A 20,164-nucleotide genomic window follows, 5' to 3' on the forward strand; every position below is an offset into this window, starting at 1 on the left:
TTTTCTCTCTGCTATCTGTTGCTACCTGTATTTTGATTTCTATGTGCGTTTGAGATCTTATTCCAAGTGCACCCAAACTACTGATAATTATATTTTAAATTGCATGCAGATTTTAAACAGAGATGACCAGGATTATTTTTTTCCACAATGCATTTTCACATGAAAATGCCAATTCATGAAAAATTCAAAAGCTCAAAAGAACTTGGTTTTAAAATAATTTCTGTTCAAATAGGGAGGGAAAACAGAAGAGAGGTTTTGAAATTTAAAGAACATATTGTCAAATGAGAAAGTTCCCTTTTTCATTCAGATGTTCAAAAAGTAGTTTAAACTGATTTTATAACATTGAAAGTCTTGAAATGAAACTGGAATGTCTCAATAGACTCAGTCCAAATTACTAGATTTTACATTTGAATAATATTTAGATTGGCTTTTCATCCAAGCTCCAGGAAAAATACTAAATCTTGAAAATTCTCAGGAGTTAGGATAATCATAGTGTGCCCAGCAATATTACTAAATCTAACTGTTTGGAATATCAATGTCACCTCACTTGGCAGCACCATCAGTGGTCTGTGCCTGAACTCTTTTCCTCATACTTGAACAATTGTAGGAACATTTTGGTACAAGGTACAATGTCCTGAATAGAGTTGAATTAATAACTTATTTTTCATTTTCCTAACATTCCAGAAAAAGTAGAAGATTTATTAGAAATAGTTTCATTCAAGCTGAGATTTAGTTGATTTAGCTTTTAATTTGTTTAAAAAAACTGTGATTTTTTTAAAGTGAAAAGATACTTTGATTTTTTTGAAAATGATAGATTTTTTATTTTTTTGCAAATCTAAACCTGTAATTTAAAATATTTTAACTGAAAATACCATTAAGGTGTAGTCCTAACCTAGAATTTTCATATTTTTTTCTATATATTAAAATATTTAATAATTGCAATATTTTATTCATTATAAATGGTTTTGAATGAAAGTGGTTTTTTTTTTTTTGAGTGAGATTTTCCTAAGTAACATTCAAAGCTGATATAGACACTATGAAGAAAGATTTTAATACGGTATGCTTCATTCCAAATGAGAATTTACTATGAAATATAATATCAGAATTCATATTCAATATCAGAATTCATATTTAAGTATGCAAGATACTTTGTATGGAGATATCCAAACACAGAAAATTCTTAAAATTTTCCATTCTGAGAAATTCTTCATTACTGCAAGCACTGAAAATCACTCATTTCCTATGGGATGTAAAAATAGATCTTTCTTTCCCTCGGAAAAAATCTGCATAAGGTGGCCGTTCTGCTCTGTAACTACGCTGGCTTGCCCCAGTGCTGTTAAATTCTGTGTGTAGAGCTGTCAGTGTTTGCTTCCTCAGAGAAGCCAATAATCTGTTTTTGTTGTATGTTTGTTGTTCCCCCCAAGCCTTTACTCCCATCTCCCAGAGAAAGAAATAAGGAAGTAACAAATTCCGTATTTCTTTAAAATCCAGTGCCTCAGCTGCAGTGGGCATTACCCCAAGATGCTCTCTTCTCAAGCTGTAATTCAAGAGCTACTCTATTTGGTTTCCATAATCCTCAGCCAGTATGACAACCTGAGCTCGGAGGTAGGAGCACTGCCTGCAGCTCCATGCTGGTTGGAGCCCTGCCCTCCAAGCCCGAGGATGCCCAAGTGCCTTTGCAGTCACACCCCCGGCTGCAGACAGCAGCAACTGCTCCCAGCAGAAGTTGCCTCCAGTCTGCCAAAGCGACGCCCACGCAGCGCGGGACAGGCACATGTGGCCATGACACTGGGCGAGCATGCTCACAAAGCACCCACCCGGGGCAGGGACACGTCTTCATCCTTATTTTTTTTTAGCCTTGTTCTCTCTGCAGGAAGATCTCCCCGACGGGCTTTGCTCAGGCATCATCAGGGACAGCAGCAAGCTTTTTGAGGGGAGCAGAGAAAGTGATGTGCTGTTTTGATTTATCTTACAAACAACTTTGGGGCCGCTGGTGCACACGCGTTGTGGGGGGCAGCTCTGTGAGAACCCCACTGTTCCCCACATCCTGTCCTCTGATGGGAGCAGCGCAGGGCTCCCAACATCTGCCCGCAAGTGCAGCTCGCTGCTTCCTCGCCCGTGGGTGTCTGCCATGGGAAACCACCAGCTGACACTAAAAAGCTACTGGTGTCATCTGCTTAGGGCTGGTTTAGGTGAGCAGTGGCAAACACAGGTTGCAGTGGCAAATGTTAAGAGCAAAACTTTTCTACTTAGCAAAGACAGAGAGGCACACACCAAAAGCACCTAAACTGGAGTCCCAAAGCAGCATAAAGAGCAGCTGGTGTGACTCCCCATCCCGCTCGGCCCCCACGGTGCTCCCACTGGAGTGCAAGATACCCTCAGAAACAAGTGTTGGGTTGAAAAGCTGACATTACATTACAGACACTTACTGCGCGATCAGCATTAGATACGTGCACAAGTCTGGGCCATGAGTACACAAACCGGTTTTCTTTGCTCCATTAGTTATATCAAACGCTTTAAATTTTTAACAGTGTTTTTACTGTGACATTTAATTTTATTTTTAACCCCAATTATTATAGCCCTACTCTAAATATCACACACTCCACTCTGCGAAACACCTAATGAGCTCCCAAATCAACATTTTAGCAGCTTAGAAATTAAAGCTTATTTAAGAAACATGGCTTTTAGGGTGTTACTGGGGTGCTGTTCTCACTTCATACTACTTCAGCATCACAGCTTGGCTAAAGGATCTAGTCAGTTCAGTAGAAATTTTTAACCTTAAAAGCAAAAGAGAGCCATAAACTTTAAATAATTCACTGATTCTTAAGGGACTTCAAGCAGCGTAATGATTCCAATATTAAGAAAAAGTGAACTGAACAACAGGGAATACAAGTTAGAGATAGTACATGTCAATTTTAAAATACCATCCTTTGACTTATGTGCATTCCTGCTGTGCGTGTGTGAGAAAGAGCTTCTTTAATGTATTTCTAGATCAGTTAGAAGTGTCTGCCAATACAGCTACGGGATAATGAGCGGAGGCTGCTCTGGCTCCCGTCTCACAGACAGGACCGAGTATTGCTCCACTGACTGTTACAGACTTTTGCTGGAGGATCCTCACCTCTGTGGGGACAAACAGCAAAGCAGTCACAGCAAATAGGTACTGATAGGCCTGCAGCTAACTCTGTAGTACCTTAATGGTTGTCATAGAAAATAGGAAACTGATTATTTGCCATGAAACAGGAGGGCTGACTCTCCCCAGCTGTACACGTTTCTGGCAGTGTAAACAAACTGCCTCTTGCTTTGATCACACAAGGCCAACCTGCTTCACCTCTCTCCTCATCCTCCCCTTCACTGCCCTGCCTGAGACAGGGTATATGAACAAGGGGAAACGGTACGAGTGGCTTTATCCCCTTGCTGGCTTTGGCCCACTATCATGTTCAGATAATGATGACCCCAATAACAAGAGAGTACCATGCTCATGTCTTCAATTAACAAACCACTTCTAGCACTTACAGTCCCACCAGTACTGCTGGCAGGTATATTTTCATCCTGAGAAAGTCTATAAAATGTATTCCCAATAATGCATGGATAAGCCAATACTGTTCTATAAAACTCACTCAGGTAATCCACTAATTTTAGAGGACACAATGGGAAATGTTCACTTCTTGGAACTAACCTGTAGCATTCTACAACAGGAACAATGATTTCTTTTAATTTCCCCTCAGCTTTTCCATAGGGTTTGGAATATTGTAGCTGAGTCAAAGTTTTTGCACCCCTTGTCAAGCTTACCCCTGCACCACACCATTCCTTATTTACTAGAACTTTTGATGATGTTTGTCAGTATCTGACATTTAGTTCAGTCCATTACATGCCACTGAGAATCTGACAGGAGTCTCAAATTAAAGATGCCACACAAATCTATGAATAACTAATGATAACAAAACAGACATGAGGGGAGGAACACAGATTATCTGCAGCTTTTAAAAACTGTCCTTCTTATGTATTTTAAAAAGTATTTCCCAATCAACACTCTTTCAACCCTCCCTTCATCACCTAATTGCATGCTACCTAGGAGATTCCCATCACATGCACTTTTTAGGAGAATTCTGCCAATGCAGAGACCACAGCAAAGCCAGCTACCTCCTGCCTTATTGCAAGGCATGAGTGCTCCCTACTAACAGCTTTCATTAGGCATACACTTCCTGTTTTTCGGAGACAAGTGACATTAAATACTCAAACAATAAATTCTGGTTCATATGTAAGTGCTTATAAAGGGCAGAAGAAGAGAAAACAGGAGTTTAATATAATTCTACCACCAGTAATACAGATGCAAAACTGAAGCAGCTCAAGTGAAATCTGCAGAGATCTCCGGATACACTACCACGGCTGACAACACCATTTGGCTCAGTTGCGGCTCTCATCCTTATTCAGTCCCACCAGCACTGCGAGCGGCACTTGGGAAAGGAGTGGATAACTCCTCAGTGGCACATCTGCTAGGTATAGATGGTATTCGCTTGAATAGCTTTGCCAAAGGATGACATGCCAAGTCCTTTATACTAAAAGGCTTGTGCTTGATGTTAATCATTCACCCTCTGCCAGTTAACATGTTTATCCTTCTAGGAAATACTTTGATCTATACTGGCACTTGAAATATAGCAACCAATGTTACTAGACTGGAAATGAACAAACACGATCTTGTGCGAATTGCCAAATGGCACAGCAAAATGCAGGATGCAGGGTACGGAGCGTTGCTTAGCAACTAGAAAAGGCCATGCACTCCATTTTACTATTTGGGTTTGAAATAGAAAATAAATGGCCTGATAGTTATTTGAAATACATGGAGAGCTAGAACATGATAGTGCTCTGGAGACACCTATTTATCAGGAGTGTCTGTCATGGGAGACAGCGAGCTCTGAACTCAGCATTCAGTAGGTAAGTGAAGGAGAAACTGCCTTTCAGATATTTTGCTTAAAATGTAAATGCGACAGTAGTTTAAGTTCAGTGCATGTATTCTGCTATTCAACCAGGATTTAAAACAATTGCTTATTTCTACCTTTCATCTTCCAGTCTTAGAGGGGTTTTCTTTATTGTTATTATTAAACAGAAGACTGTTAGTTCATCCTCCATTTGCATGCAAGGAAATGGAAGTTTAGAGCAGTTAGGAATTTACCCGAGCAAGTTGCCAAACTGCGAAGAGATCACAGGCATCCTGAGCCTAAGCAATGTCACAAGGCTTTTGCACAACATGGCCTCCTTCCTCCCTCTGACACAGCTCCCCGTGCTGGGCTGCAGCTCTTTAACACACAGATAAACGTACTTGCCTAGCACTACTTCATACAGGAAAAATAAAGTTCTCTGCAAATATTAATCGTGTCCCCTACCTCAAAGCTGTTACTGTTGTTATTTTCCCATTTAAGAAACTGAGGCAGAAATTAAAATGACTCTTGAAAATCACACGGGAAGGCCCCTGAGGTTTGGGTGTAGAGCAACGACATCTGACATTCACCTTCGCGGTACAGCCTTCTCCTCTTCCACCTGCATTGCTGTTTCGAAAGCATTTTAAGTGGTACGAGGAACCTCCAGCCTTCGCTCAAGCAATCTAATTCACTTGCAAAGAATTTTGCTCCCTGTCAGCTCGCACCCCAGGGCGCCCCAGGGCTGAGGCTCCTGCAGCAGCCGTCGGTACCTGAGCGGGAGCCCTGCCTAACTCGGTGGGAGTTGTGGGAGCACAGCTCAGCCCGGCCAGGGCTGAGACCTTTGCAGCAGCGTGGTAACGCAGGCTGAGCCGAGCACAAAGGGCAGCTGCTGTCAGGGGATGTCAGGCCCTTAATCTATGTAACGTGTAAGCTCCAGCCAACAGCCTTCTACACAATACCGCTTGTGTCTGCTGAAAATGGTGTTTCCCATAATTGCATTGTTTGCTTAGAAGGGACCCGAGATCCGGATCAAGTTCAACAAGATCTGTGTCATTCTAGTTAGTGCTGTTTTTCAAGCACACCCCTTCAGTGAACAGAAAGCCCTCTGAATCCATGACCAGACTTTCGGGGCCAGATAACTGACTGTTTCGGTTTCTTTCAAGTTGTATCGCAGTAGACACACGCAGTATCCTGGATACTGGACAGATTTAAAAGTGGGAAGAAAAGGTTCCAGCACACTGGCTTTAAAAGGGAGAACAAAGTAAGTGAGGATCAGAGGGAGGAAGGCGATCGCTATGACACTAAGACAATTAATCACTGCCAGATGTTAAGGGTCACACAGCACTGCATGCTGGGAAGAGCAGCAGGGGTTCTTGGACAGGGAATAGAGGGAAAAAATAACCTGTCATGTCAGGGAATGAGTCAGGGGTTTAGGGTTCCTGTTGTTTAACTATTAGTGTGCTCTTAATAATAAAATGACAATGCATTGCAGAAGAAGGGGAGGAAGATAGCAGAGTTGGCAGAAAAGAGGGAGTGACAGCTTAATAATCCCTGCCTGTCAAAAGCACTAAAAATACCATCCCAAATTCAATGTTCTTACTTTTGTAATGAACGCGCCAGGGTTCCTGTTTGATTAATAGAACACTTGTTGACTGACAAGGACAAATGTGCGCATGGTTTGAACACAGCGTTGTGCATAAATAATTTAAATTGTACTGTGGCCAGAGCTCAGCTTGCACTGGGGTTTCTATGATAAACCCCTACGTTTCAGCAGTTCATAACATGGCCTTAAAAGAAATGCTCAGAAGTCTTGAGCCCAAAGTTTGACAGAGAAGGCTGGCTGGTTTGCTGGAAGTATTAAAAAGAAATTGATACCCTTTGGAAATCGCAGACTTTTGTTAGGGTAGCAATGCTGGTGTGCCTGTTTGCTCAAGTTTTACCTCTCACATTAAAGCAAAAAACAGATGGCTTTACACTGAATAATGCAAACAAACTTGCATTCAGAGTTCTTCCCAATCTTCCACATTAACAGCAACAATAAGGACTGCAATATACACTCACCCCCAGAACAGGGCATTCTTCCTTTGAACTTTGGAAATCATGTTCAGAGAGAAGAGTTCACAACATTTGCAAATGGTGACTCGTTGCAAATATTTCCTGCATTCCTCTGGGAGATGATTTTAGTTTAGTTAAGCTGTTATCTCTTCAAAATGAACATTTTTTTTCACAGAAAAACAGGATTTTTATTTAAAAAAAATAATACTTTCTACTGAAACTGACCCATCTTTTTGTTCCTAAAGTAACGTTTCGGTGCTGAAATATTCATCACTTAACTGCTCCACATCTCTGGGGCCCACACGCTGGCCTAATAAAATGAAAAAACAACCAGGACATTCATAGACACACTGAGCATCTCTGATAAGACCTACCTTCAAAATTTCTATCAAACCCATACAAGCAGAATATGTCATATTCAGTCATATCAGTCAGATATGACAAATTGTTCTTGCAAATCTCCATAGGTTAGACACATCTTTACAGCAACCTTTATATTCGCAGTCAAGTTGCATAAGGAAAAAGGGGTGGATAAGGAAAAGGGATGCACAGTAGCGACTTCTGTAATTTGTTGAAATAAACACAGTCAAGAGTCATCAGTCTGCTTCCTAGCATTGCTACCAAGCAACTTCAGGCAAGATTTGGCCTGTGGTTCAGTTGCCTCCTTTGTAAACAGGATTAAGTCTTTCCCAGTGTTACTGATCACAGATTCTCCAGTATTAATGAACATCACAATAGTGCACAGAACTAGTACAGGCTGCTTCAGGAAAAAGTTATCAGTAGAGAACTTAATGTGACCAGTGACTCTCACCACATAACAGCAAGCAAATCACTCCTCGAAAAAGCTACAGAAGACATACAGTTTTAGATCTCCATCTATACAGCAATGATATCTAACTATCTAACCTCCACTGAAGATAACATAATAAATACTTTGGGTGATGTGACACATTAAAAATCTACTTACCAACATTATTTCATGGTATTAGTGCCTCCTCTATATGTTAATGCAGCAGCCATAGAGTGCGTGTGCTCCACTTTCTCTCTATTTACATAGCATAGAAACAAGTCCAGAAACTTGCTTCCTAAGTTCTCTGTCCCATAATGTAATGTCCTCCTACCTTTTCTTGTTGCAGTTCACTGATGTCAGATGTAATAGATGGTTGCTGATGCTTTGTAATGCTTCTCTTTCCAGGTGGCCCAGAACATTGTGTGTCACCATGCCCAAAGGGTAGTTTAAGGTGCACTGAAGTTTGCGGTGTTTTGAGTCATGAAGAAGACACCTGAAGTACTGATGCATGCACAGCCTGGGAAGAAAAAAAAAAAAAAAAAAAAAAAAAGAAGAAGCAGCAGAACTGGTTATACAAGTACAAAACACATTCTTACATCTTCAACAACTAATTTTACCCTGTGAAGCTGTTTGATAAAGTTACATTCAAAAGATAACTAATGTAAAAATAAATACATATTGTATTTATGCCAAACACCTTTTGGTTATCTCATTTATCCCAAGAATTTCCAGCATATAATTAAATGAGAATAATTGAAGGCCACTAGGCATACAATACATCACGTTGCTACAGCACCATGTGCTATAGCACTATGCAACCCTGTTGTAATGCTCCATCTACTTGGAGTATATTAGCAATTTCATTTCATCATCTTATGGTATCTGGCAAATGACCTATATATATTTTTTATCCATATGTTCTTATGGATATAGCAGATTGGACTAGATTAAACGTAAAAATGGTGCATTATAGAAATGCATGCAATTGTCTGCATAATTACACACTGGGCATGTTAGTAGAGCATTTGCATACATAAAGCTTCTTTTGCTTCAGAGAACTTTCACATGCACTTGCGATTGTTTCATACTTCAGATTGCTCCCCCAAATGGCATACCACGATATACAGCTAAACAATCTGCTAGATCAGTCATAGCACGACACATGTTTTTTCCACATGTGCCTACCAAAAATATCAGAGCCTCCACGTAGCTTTCTTCTTTAAAGCAAGTAGCAAGGAACAGACTGTTTTATTCCCCTCCAAAACTTCAGTCCCAGTAGGCAAAATACAACCTTAATGTTCATGAAAACTATGGACAACAAAAAAGCACCAAATATATCACAAACAAAATATATCACAAAAAAATCCAACAAGCAAAACCAGACTGGCTAATGTCCAATTTGAATAGTAGTTAAACACATCTCTCTTGCTTTTATTCACTTTGGACAATGCAAATAATTAATCAAAAGCAAACAAACTACCAGAATTTATTTTTAAGTTAAATCTTATCTTTACCAATCAAATGCTAATGTAGGCAGAATAAGTCATGACTTCAGTTTGTGATGATGAATAAGATAAGCCTGTACTCATTTTAGGAACTTCTTTCTTGTTGCTGAAGTAACACTGACTAATAATACAACATGAAGCATATTAAAAACAAGCCTTTTTCCTAATGGTTGGAAAGATTTAAGAATTGCTGTTAACAAAACATACCTTTTTTCTTGCAAATTTTCTAAAGAGTATTAAAAAAAAATCAAAAACTATGCAGGTAGGCAGATGTCATTTTTACCTACAGAAGTATTAGTTCCAACTCTGCCTGCTTATTTGCAGGCTGTGTTCTTAAAACAATAGAAGTATCAATAAGTTGTTTACTCAGCTAGCAAGTGAGCTGTTTCTTTCGAGAACACTTTGTTAAACTAACGGGTCCTAGGACCGAATGAAATGGCTTAGTTTTCCTTTGTGCAGTGTCGCAGAATATGAACCTAAAATATCAATGGAATTTAACCTACAGTTTACACTAGAGTTACGTGCTTTACAGGATCAGAACTAACTTTTAAATCAAGCCAGATAGACTGTTATCTTGACAGAGTTTCAACTGAACAAAACACATGTAGAAAATTAGCCTAGTTTTAGAAGTTGGCCAAATCCAGAGAAGAGCTGGAAATATATTCCTTAGTGTTTCTCATTAGAGCTTGACTGACTGAAAGGATTTGATAGGAGAACGGCTAGTTCACGGCTGGCCTTTCATCTCGGGGACCTGTGCATAATGTGCCCCAGATTCTGCAAGTATGAGTTAGGTGGTGTCAGCACAGCCTTAACTGGAAGTTGCTTTTCATAGCATATAAACAGCGCATAACTCATGGGGCAGCACAGCTGGCAGCCTCGGTGCGGTGCTGGGGGCCGGGGCTGCGGGGGATCGCAGTGGGAGCGAGGGACGTGCATGCACATCGCCTGCAGTCGCTTGCCTGGTGCTTCCCTTTGCTCCTGCAGTGCCTCCTCTCCTCCTTTGCACACCTTGCATACGAAGATTGCGGCCCTCAGAAATCTGATCCGGTCTTGTTGGAGCAATTGCTAAATTGCCTGAAAATAAATGTAGTTTTGCTCTCCTGGCAAATAGAAAAAATCTAAGCCCCAACCTGATATTGTTACTTGAATTCACTGCAATTCATCTGTTTCTTGCATCATAACCTCTCCAAGTACAGCTATGCCTGCACGTTAGTGAGAGCAATTGTCCTCCCCAGCATCTGGAGGGATTTGCATTTGAAGTACAATTTGTGTGGAATTAGTGGATACCCTACACATTAACAAAAGAAGAGTTCAATGTATATAAATCAGAGCATGTTCTCTAATGTTGATGTGGTAATCAGATAAAACTTAGCCATATTAACAAGCTAGTCCAAAAGAAAGCATTAAATGCACAAATACAGTACATCTATGATCTGATCTATTGATTTCATCAAACTTTTTACATAATGTCTTGAAATTTGCTATTAAATCAGTATTTCTCACACTCAAGTAAGCAACCTAGTTCCAATATCCAATTTCCCTGAAGTTTTTCTCAACCACAAGGCAGTACAATTTATGGAGAAGAATATATACTATGACACATTTTTCCAAAGGGAATGTTTTTTGGAGAATCCATCACTTTAATATCTTTTTTTGAAAACTTGTATGATTTAAATATTTCTGTGCAAGTATTCCTATTCACATGCCTCAGAAGAGCCCATATTCCTCAGCACAAGGCACTTTCTTACAGATAAAACACCTCAGATCCCACATAAAGAACATCCAAAGTTTGAACTTTATTTTTTTTACTTATGTGCAAATTCTTCTAGAGACAATTTTCTTCTTTTTACAGTAAACTTTGGCCTTTCAAAGATGTATTCAGTAATGACTCCCGTAAAGCACCTCTGCACATGGTGTTGAAGCAGAAAAAAAAAGTGAGATGCCTACTTCTCTTCTACTCCTGTTTAATCTGATGAACCTTCTGTAGTTAGTGGTCTCACAGAAACCCGGTACTATCTTTCATTATCCTCCATGGCCACGTTTTACATCTCAAATATTTATCTGCTCAGCTACACCTAATTGCCTTTAATGTTGCCTCTTGGGGAAGGAGCAACTATGAGCCACTTGATCACTCTTCCCACTGTTGCTACACAAAGACACAATTACAGCTCTCCCAGTGCTTATTTCTTACAGTTGCAACATCTGGAGCCAGTTAATAACGCAAGAATCAGAAGAGAGGGAAAGTATCTAGCCATGCGGTTTCTGAGAAAGGTCACTCCAATACATCCTACAAGCCCACAAACCAGAAAATGAAAGTTCTAATGTTATTTATTTAAAATATCATTACTTTTCAGCACTTTCCTGTTAGCGTGATCCCAATGTACCGACTCACCTAGCAGGCACATGGTGGGGTGGTTGGCCGTGTGAGGAGCATTCCCCCCTGTTAGGGAGGATGCACAGAACAGGGATGCTGCTGGCATGCACGTGGCCAGGACAGCGTGGCCGTGCTGCTGTGCACCAATTTGCTGCATCGTGCTGTAGCAGGAAGAGAACAGTGCCACACCACACATGAGCAAGCAAGGCTTGAGCAGTCTGTGTTTCTCTACAGGCTCCACACAGCTTCATCCTGCTGCGGTCCACCTGCTGTTCCTATTCTCTAAGGTGCTCTTCCAAAAGATTATAGGTAGGTAGATAGATAATATATAACCATACTGAATAAATATCCACCCACAGTACCTAATACAGTATATATAGGCAATATTCATTCTGCTGTCCAAGATTCACTTGGGTATGGAATTTGCTGAAAGATAAGGTAATTACATTTTTGTAATACATGAAAAATGCCAAGTAGCACACAGCTACTTATTCATAAATCAATTTTATATTGCAATGATACTTATAGATACAGACTTAAGAGTTAAAGACATGTTAGAGAAAGCCTTCAAGAGAAAACAGGCCATTTTGGTTTATGCACAGGAAGGTAACTGATAGAAGATGAGCTTTTGGAAAGCTCCAGAAAATTTTAAAGTGAAACATTTCATTATTTTTCCCAGTTTTTGAAATCTTATACAGTTGAGTAAAATACCTGCTGCCATCTCTTCAGCTGTTTCTATCAGTTTGACAGGTTGTAGCCTTCTGAGTCTGCCTGGTCACAAAGGATTAGGCAAAACTGCCTTATGTTTTTCTTCCCCTCTTGTTCCTCCATTTCTTCTCTCCTTTTTCATCTTTCTTGTGAATTTAGTGAGATTCCCACTTCTAAACTTTCAAGCTTTCAAAGTGTGACACATGAGTTTAACACAACCTGTTAGCTTAATATCTCACAGAGAAGACTTTCTTTCTGAAATGCTCTAGGTCAGCTTTACCACAACTATGAGAAGTAATTTCTTAAGGTCCTGATTCTGCTAAGTACTGATTACACTCAAATCTGGTATCAGGATTAGGACCTTTATGTTTTTCTACTGGAAGCTGATAAGATCAGAGGATGAATTTTTGTCCGCAGCCATCAATATGAAAAGAGTCACCAAGGAGGAGATATTCCTAAAACAGTGATGAACATGAAGAGGAAAAGGCATGAAAGGGCTTTCAGCAATGCAATGGATGTCGCTGCCCTGTGAACACACTCTGACACCTCCCAGAGAACCATCTCCCTCTCCACCCTGATAACACTTGTCCAGGAAATCATCTCTCTAGCCTGTCTGCAGCCTATACTCCTCCTTTGAACCCCATCTCCTCCCTCGAAAATGCTGCTCTCTGAGTCTCAGCTTCCTGCTTTTACCCATACACTTCTAGAGCTCTGCTGCCTTTCTTCTCCAAGCCTCCAAAGATGCTTTCAGAACTCAGTCCCCTAAAACTGCACCATTTAGGGAAGAAACAGATGAGAATTTGGCTTATATTTTTTTTTGGTGGTTAATAACTTGTTTTTCGTAAGCACAGAAAAAGTTATATCTGAAGATATCCTTGCTCCTGCCAAATTTGATGGCCCTGCTCCAAAGAACTCACACTTCTTCACATAGCTTTTCATATATTTGGAGAGAGTTGTTTTTTGTTGTTTTGTTTTTATTTAACCTATTTTCCATCATTCTTTTTCCTGTTAGACTTAGCAATTAAAAAAGCATGAGGAAAGTGCACTGCTCTTTTTTTTTTTTCCCAGGTGAAGTAAAACCCAAAACATTTCAAAATCTGAACCACAATCACTGTTTTTTAGTGGTTTAGGACTAACAAGAGAAAGAAAGGCCATGCCATTCCACCACCCAATACAGCCTGGGGTGGGAGAAGCACTTTGTGCACTGCTCAGGGTGGCAGAATATCGTGCAGCACACTCAGACATACACGGACGTAGTACATAGGCATCAGATATTCACACTTCATGAAGCATGGTCTGAACAAAACTTGTCTTACAGCAGGCATTTTACATGGTCCTTTAAAGGTGTTCTGATGGCCTCCTATGAAATAAAAGCATTTTACAAAATTCACTTAGCTTTTAAAAACAAAACACAAAGCCTTGAAAATTATTAATGAAATATCAAAGCTGAACAAATATTTAAGTTCAAAGTTTTAATCAAGTGTCCCTATTAAATATATATATTACATATTTATTTATTTATTTGACCTTCAAAGAAAAGATTTTTTTTCCTTCAGTAAGCCCTGAAAAATAGGTAGGATAATGGAACATTGAAGCTGCAGGGTAATGCAGTCAGAATTTACAAGTGTGAAAGTGAATGATGGATTTGTACTAAGATGCAGACTTTGCTAGCTTGATCACTGAACAGTATTATTTCAGCAACAGTGTACAATATAGCTTTTTTTAATTTTATTTTTTTTTTACACTTTACATGTTCTGTGGATAGAAGAACCCACTAATACCAAATGGAGAGAAAAGTTTCAGCACTAGAGCCACCTGAAGAAATTCAGAGTAAGATTTTAAAATAAACAAAACAGAAAAAGTGATTTTTCCAGAAGAATGCTTCCTCCCCATCCCCTCACTCCTGTCTCCAACAGAGCCAGCACCAGATGTTTCAGAAACCACACACTGGGCATATACACAGGATCATCTGTCCCTCCTTCCAAGAAGGTCTCCTCCAAAGGGAAAATATCCAGCCAACTTAGTTCAAAGAGCCCTCCAGTAGCAAGAAGTAGTGAGCCTTCCATTTTAAATACCTCTTGCCTCTTAAAACAAAAATTTTAATGGAATAATTTGAAAATTTCAAATAAAAAATTGCATTACAAAAGTAGAAGGGTCTAAAGGATATTTTTGTCATTAACACATTAATCTCAACAAGTTCATGAGAATGTGATCTACAAACACAATTAATGATGAAAACATTTTTCTCAGAATTAAGAGAATTACAAAACTACCACAAAAATTAAACCCTGCTGGAGAAGTAACATTTTATAGATTTAAAAAATGAGTGAAAGAATTTCACTCCAAAAATATATTTCATCCTAAAAACCACCCAATACATGCTTTTCCAAGGTGTAAACATTTTCCAAAAATGCAAGTGTCATTTCCTCAAATACCTGTAATGATAAACACCTAATTGTGAGCGGGATTTAAAAAAATAAAACACTTATTAAAGATGAATAGTAACATTCAGTAGAATGGATCCAGACATTGAAATCAAGATGAATAATTGAAAGTGGTTTTGCTCCAAAAGAAAATTAATGTACTGGTGAAAGAGGTACTTCCTGCTATCTGTAAGTGTATGTAAGTGTAACGGGCAATACTTTTGTCTCTGACTTCGGCTGCTTTTTCAATTCTAAAAGCAGTAGCTACAAAGATGCCATTAGGATTCCTGGTGACAAGCGACAGGGTCAGAAGCTCTGCTGCGGAGCAGAGGAGAGCATTGCCCAGGATACCACTGCAGCCAGCCGAGGGCAGCAGCCCAGGTTAGCAGCCCCTGCCTCGTTAAAGCCCCGCCACTTCCAGCACCTCTCAGGTTGCTCTGAAGCGCGCAGCCAGACAGCCCTACCCCTTGCTGGACGGGGATCAAAGGATTTGGAAGGTGGCTTGGTGCCACCCCTCCCTCTGGCTCTGCTCCGCTTCACAAAGGCCAAACTCAGCACAGCTGAGAATCCACCCCAGCGTGTTAATCATACGGCCTGGGTGGAAGTGCTGTCACACGCAAGTTTTCGCTTCCTCCACCTTTTAGAGCCTGATGTTTTCAGAAGGACACAAGGAATGCTTTATCAGTGAGTAGACAACTTGATCTTGAAATGAAACAATTTGGTTGGAAAAGTCCTGTAGCTTGTAATTCTAGAAAGTAACTGGAGTTTTTAAGAAGTAAAAGCACGTTAAGTACAGAATATTCACAAGAGGAAGACAAGATCATGGCCTTGTTTCAGATGTCACGTGGCGGTGAGGCGACCGACAAGGTCCTGACCAAGCTACTGGACATGTTTTCATATCAAGAAACATATCCTGCCATTGATACTGCAGTGATTTGCCAAAAGCGCAAGAAACCAAGTTAGGTGAGCCCAGACAGGCTCCTAGGAGTACAGCCTGGCACCAGAGGCCAATTTATTTTGGTTTGTCTTTTTGTCTTCATATAAAGAGAGACAAAGGAAAAAAGAAAGTACGGCAATTCCAGTGTGATGAAACAACGTCACAAGAAGATTTGTGCGTTCACAAGGAGCAGTTGTAGACATGATATTGGCAACAATTCTTAGGGAAAAACAAGCACATTTCACCCCAGTGGAGATACAACTCTTTACTGTAGTCCAGCCACAGTGCTGAGGTCCAGATAATTAGGAATTCTTTACTGTAATTATATTTAAATGGAACGCAGAATAGGGACATACCGCAGTTCTGTTCCTCAGATTCAAAGCTCCATTTCTTCTGGAAAACCCAAGATTCAATCTTTACCAGGGAACTGACAGATATTTATAGTATCCACAATTAGTGTCAACATAGCATTATTTAATTCCAGAAGCTCGTAGGGGTTATTATAGTCAGGGGCTACTGTCTCCCATGTATGGGATGGATTAAAATTACTCTGGCCCCTCACATTACGGCACACAAAGTTGCACATAAGGTCACAGAGACCAAGCAGACAAAAGACAACTCCCTATACAATGATAAAATATTTCAAGCTAGAAAAAGTTTCTGGATTATGGAGATGAATTCTTTCTGAATACTTTTTTCACCTCAAATCCCAGCCATCTTTAAAAGCAAGGTGACAGCTCTCATAAGAGAAATTTTTCTTCCTCTCTTCTACGATTTGATTCAGATCTCCTTTCCAGTGACAGAGAGACTGCCAGATTGTGTAAAGCCCAGAGATCTCTACAGCAGGCAGTCCGCTAATGACTCCAAGTTTGTGTAAGATACAGCGAGCGGCATATACAAAGAGACAGAGAGGGGAGACGAGAAGAGCATTAAGCGGCCATTCCCTTCTCCCACCAGGCAGGCTCCCAGCCCACAGGCTCAAGCCCCACGGACATGGCAGGGAGCTGCCTTAGCCCAGCTGGGCTCCGGGCATCCCCAGCCGGTCAGAGCAGGTGCTGCCACGCCACTGCTGCACCACTACAAATCATCTTTATTCAGAAAATACAACATACAGAGCCATAGGATTGTTTTCAGTCATTTGTTTGAATGGCTTATATTCTTGGTCTGCAAAGTTTGAAAACTTTTTCTTTTAACAGGAAGTTTCTTTCCCCCCCCCCCCCCACTCCTTTCAGTATCAATTGCAAAACTGCCTAAAGTCACAGTCACACGTCAAAATCCTGACACCTACATTTAATGATTTCTGTTTTCATCCCAACAGTCTCACCCACTTAACTTCCTCATTGCTTGGCTATTGCTCCAGCATTCACACGTCTACATCTTAGCAATGTTTCATGGCTTGCAGTAGAATAACTCCATGGTGGCACGCAAACTGTAATGCAACTACCACAATTATTGTACCAAATGGACTTCACTCCCTCAGCAGAAGCAAATAAATAGCTTTTTTTTTCCCCCTGATTATAGTTTTCCCCTTCAAAACACTTTCATGGTTTCATGGTGTTCCCACACTACATAACTACCTCCTAGAGAAGAGCATTCAATTCAATTATACTAATAAAATGCACATCACTAATATCTTATATTCATTATTATAATTAGTGACAACATGCCAGCATCTAGGAGCCATAACCAAGACTAGGATCCTATTGCAGTTGGTGGTTTAGAGACATCTTGGAAGAGCCAGCCTTGGCTGGCTAAGTTTGCAGAACAGAAAGGCATAGCCCAATTAAATTTTATCTTCTTGCCCAGGTTCACACAGCTGAATCTGTGTAGAGCAGGCAAGAAGGGTACAGAGCAGATCCAGGGGATGTACAGAAGCATTCAATTAAGATTGCACACGGATATCCTGATTTCACAATTTCAGAAATATTTAACACAAAATATTTGTATATATATGTATGCATGGAAGATTCTGAAATTACAGAAGGTTATGGAAATCTTAATTACTTTGGGCTAGTCTCATAGATCACACAAAATAGACAAAGCTAATGTCCAAAAAAAAAAAAAAGGACAAAAACCACACACACACAAAACAACCAGGCAGAGCAGAAGTCTTTGTCTCCACTTGAAAGTTCCCAATCAAAAGCCTACAGAGAAATGTTTCATATCCCTGAAAGTACCTCAAAGGGACCTCAGGTAGGCAAACATGGAGAAGCCTGAAGAGCAAGGAGGAGACACAAATGACACCAGCTGAAGAGAGAAGAAAGAAAAAGATATTAAACCCTCACTGTACTTTTGTGGGACTGCCTTTCTTTTCACAAAAAAAAAAAGACGTTTCTTCACAGTGAGAGGTTTAAAGAATTCTTTCAGAAATTCCACATGGTCCTAAGGTGAGTGCTCCCTTTAAAACTCTCAAAGACTATTTTTCATTTTCCCTAAGCTATTTCCATTTTTATCATTCTACCTTCTGGCTAGAAACACATACTCAGCAGGATGTTATTTCTCACAAACAGAATCTTGAGACCACCTCGTCCTCTTCCATGGACAGATATACCACGGGCTGCTGAACATCCAGGAGCAGAGAGTGGTAGGAGATCTGAAGTGAAACCCCACATAATTCCAGCTAACTACAAAATATACCATGTATACCACTTCAGGAAGTAATGCTGACATATGTTTCTTGATGCCCAGTGATAATAAAGAATGTGAGAGAGAACTTCTTTATAAATGTTATGATACCTTCACATCTTTCTCTTCTCTGCCCTAGGGAGTCATGATACTGATGGCTAAAGAAAGGCAGGAAATAAAACACCAAGGTGGAAACTCCTAGCTTTAAGCTTCCTTCTGGATCCTGTCACATTGTTTTTCCCTCTGTTATGGAGATAGAAACTGGGGCATCATTTTGGCCATGGAATTTTGGCCAAGCAAATCCAAGGGGAGGGAAAAAAAAAAAAAAGAAAAAAAAAGAGAATAAAGGATTTCTGACCTTCTTTTGCATTCAAATATTCCACATGCCACAGAGACTGTTACTTTTATAGTTGTTTTCAAAGGCTGACTTTCCCATCTTCTTAATCTATTTCACTCATTCAGCCTTCATGCTAGCTTTTAACCACTGCAATGTCTGTTAGGTCCTAGAGCCAGCAGACCCACATTGGAGAAAAAAAAGTCCTTTTAGTATCTGATCTACCCATTGAGAAGAAGAAAGGAAAGATTATAGCAGGGGTGTAGTGGAGCAGAAGAAAAGAGAACAAATTATTTTGTTTTAGCCCTTTTTTGTAGTATCTCCACAGCTGAAATTCTTCCATGCATTTGGAGTCCCAACAGTCTTCCTGATGCCCTAGAATGAAATTGAACATGCTATAGAGGAATTATGCACGACTTTGGTCTCTCGTTTCTTCTTAAATGAGAACTGAACAAAGATTTCAGTGGTAAAAGGATCTTCTACAGGCCTTGTGTGTTGTGACTGTCCATCCCACTGGGGAACTGTGCTGCAAACTTCATATGTGTCTACAGTATAAATGATACTGAGAAGTTCATGTTTAAGAAGCAACTGAATAGCATAATACTAATGTTCAGAAGTGCTCAGATTAACAATGCATTTTTCTTTTTTTCCATTGCTTTTCTTGGCATTTCTAAGTTTTAAAATATTATTTGGCAGTTCTTTTGGTTTCTTTGCATTGAAGTTCTTTTTGTACCTAACAAGAAGCATTGATCTATTTTAGCAATTAAACAAGAAATGGTGACACACTCATGGGAAAGAAAAAGCTTGGAGAAGTCTTTCTTGAGTTACTGGATATCCCTTGGAAACTTTCAGCCCTATGGAAGGCTGAAAGGAAGAAGGAAAGAGAAATGAAGAGTGATGCCTGGTTTGAAAAATGGACTTCCCTCCAGAATTATGAGGTAGACAAGAGCTAATAAGTTGGCTGACAAGCAAATGTAGGTAAAAAATCAAGTTTTGTAGCACTCTGAAGAGTGCTACTACAGCTTTAGTATAAATTTGGAAACTGTTGGGTTTTTTTGTTTGTTTTGCTTTTTAAAAAGAAGTGTTGCAAGGATCAGATGCAGATGAATGTAATACAGGATCCACTTAGATAAATTATCATTTCTATTTAATCTACAGGATAAACCAAAATAATCACATCTTTACCTCTCAGATACAGCAAATAATCTTCATGTACTCCTTTTTTTCCCCTGAGGCTGACATAAAGTCACCAGATGGGTCATAATGGAAACGGTGTCTTCCACCCCTTTGCCTCTTTGTACCTAAGCAAATGACCTCCTTTAAGATGAATTCTCCAGAAAGCAGATAACCGAATTACCTGAGTGCTTATCCACTTCAAAGGGGCTCTTTATAGGAGACATAATCAGATTCTGATGCTTTGATCAAGGGAATCTATGAACCTGCTTACTCGATCACAGACTCTACTATTTGCCATGAAGAGATAACTTGTCAATTACA

At 39.9% G+C, this 20,164-nt stretch overlaps 1 protein-coding gene across 2 annotated transcripts in view; it reads right to left on the reverse strand.

Moving 5' to 3' along the window:
• NKD1 (NKD inhibitor of WNT signaling pathway 1) overlaps positions 1-20,164 on the reverse strand; it is a 289,759-nt gene that overhangs the window by 170,008 nt on the left and 99,587 nt on the right. For both annotated transcript variants that reach the window (XM_080552897.1, XM_080552898.1), the window contains one exon: positions 8,093-8,278. The gene's annotated coding sequence lies outside the window, so the exon portion shown is untranslated. The remainder of the gene's footprint in view (positions 1-8,092; positions 8,279-20,164) is intronic.

The sequence above is a fragment of the Anser brachyrhynchus genome (assembly GCF_964034855.1).
Source record: "Anser brachyrhynchus genome assembly, chromosome: 12".
NCBI classification, from domain to species: Eukaryota; Metazoa; Chordata; class Aves; order Anseriformes; family Anatidae; genus Anser; species Anser brachyrhynchus.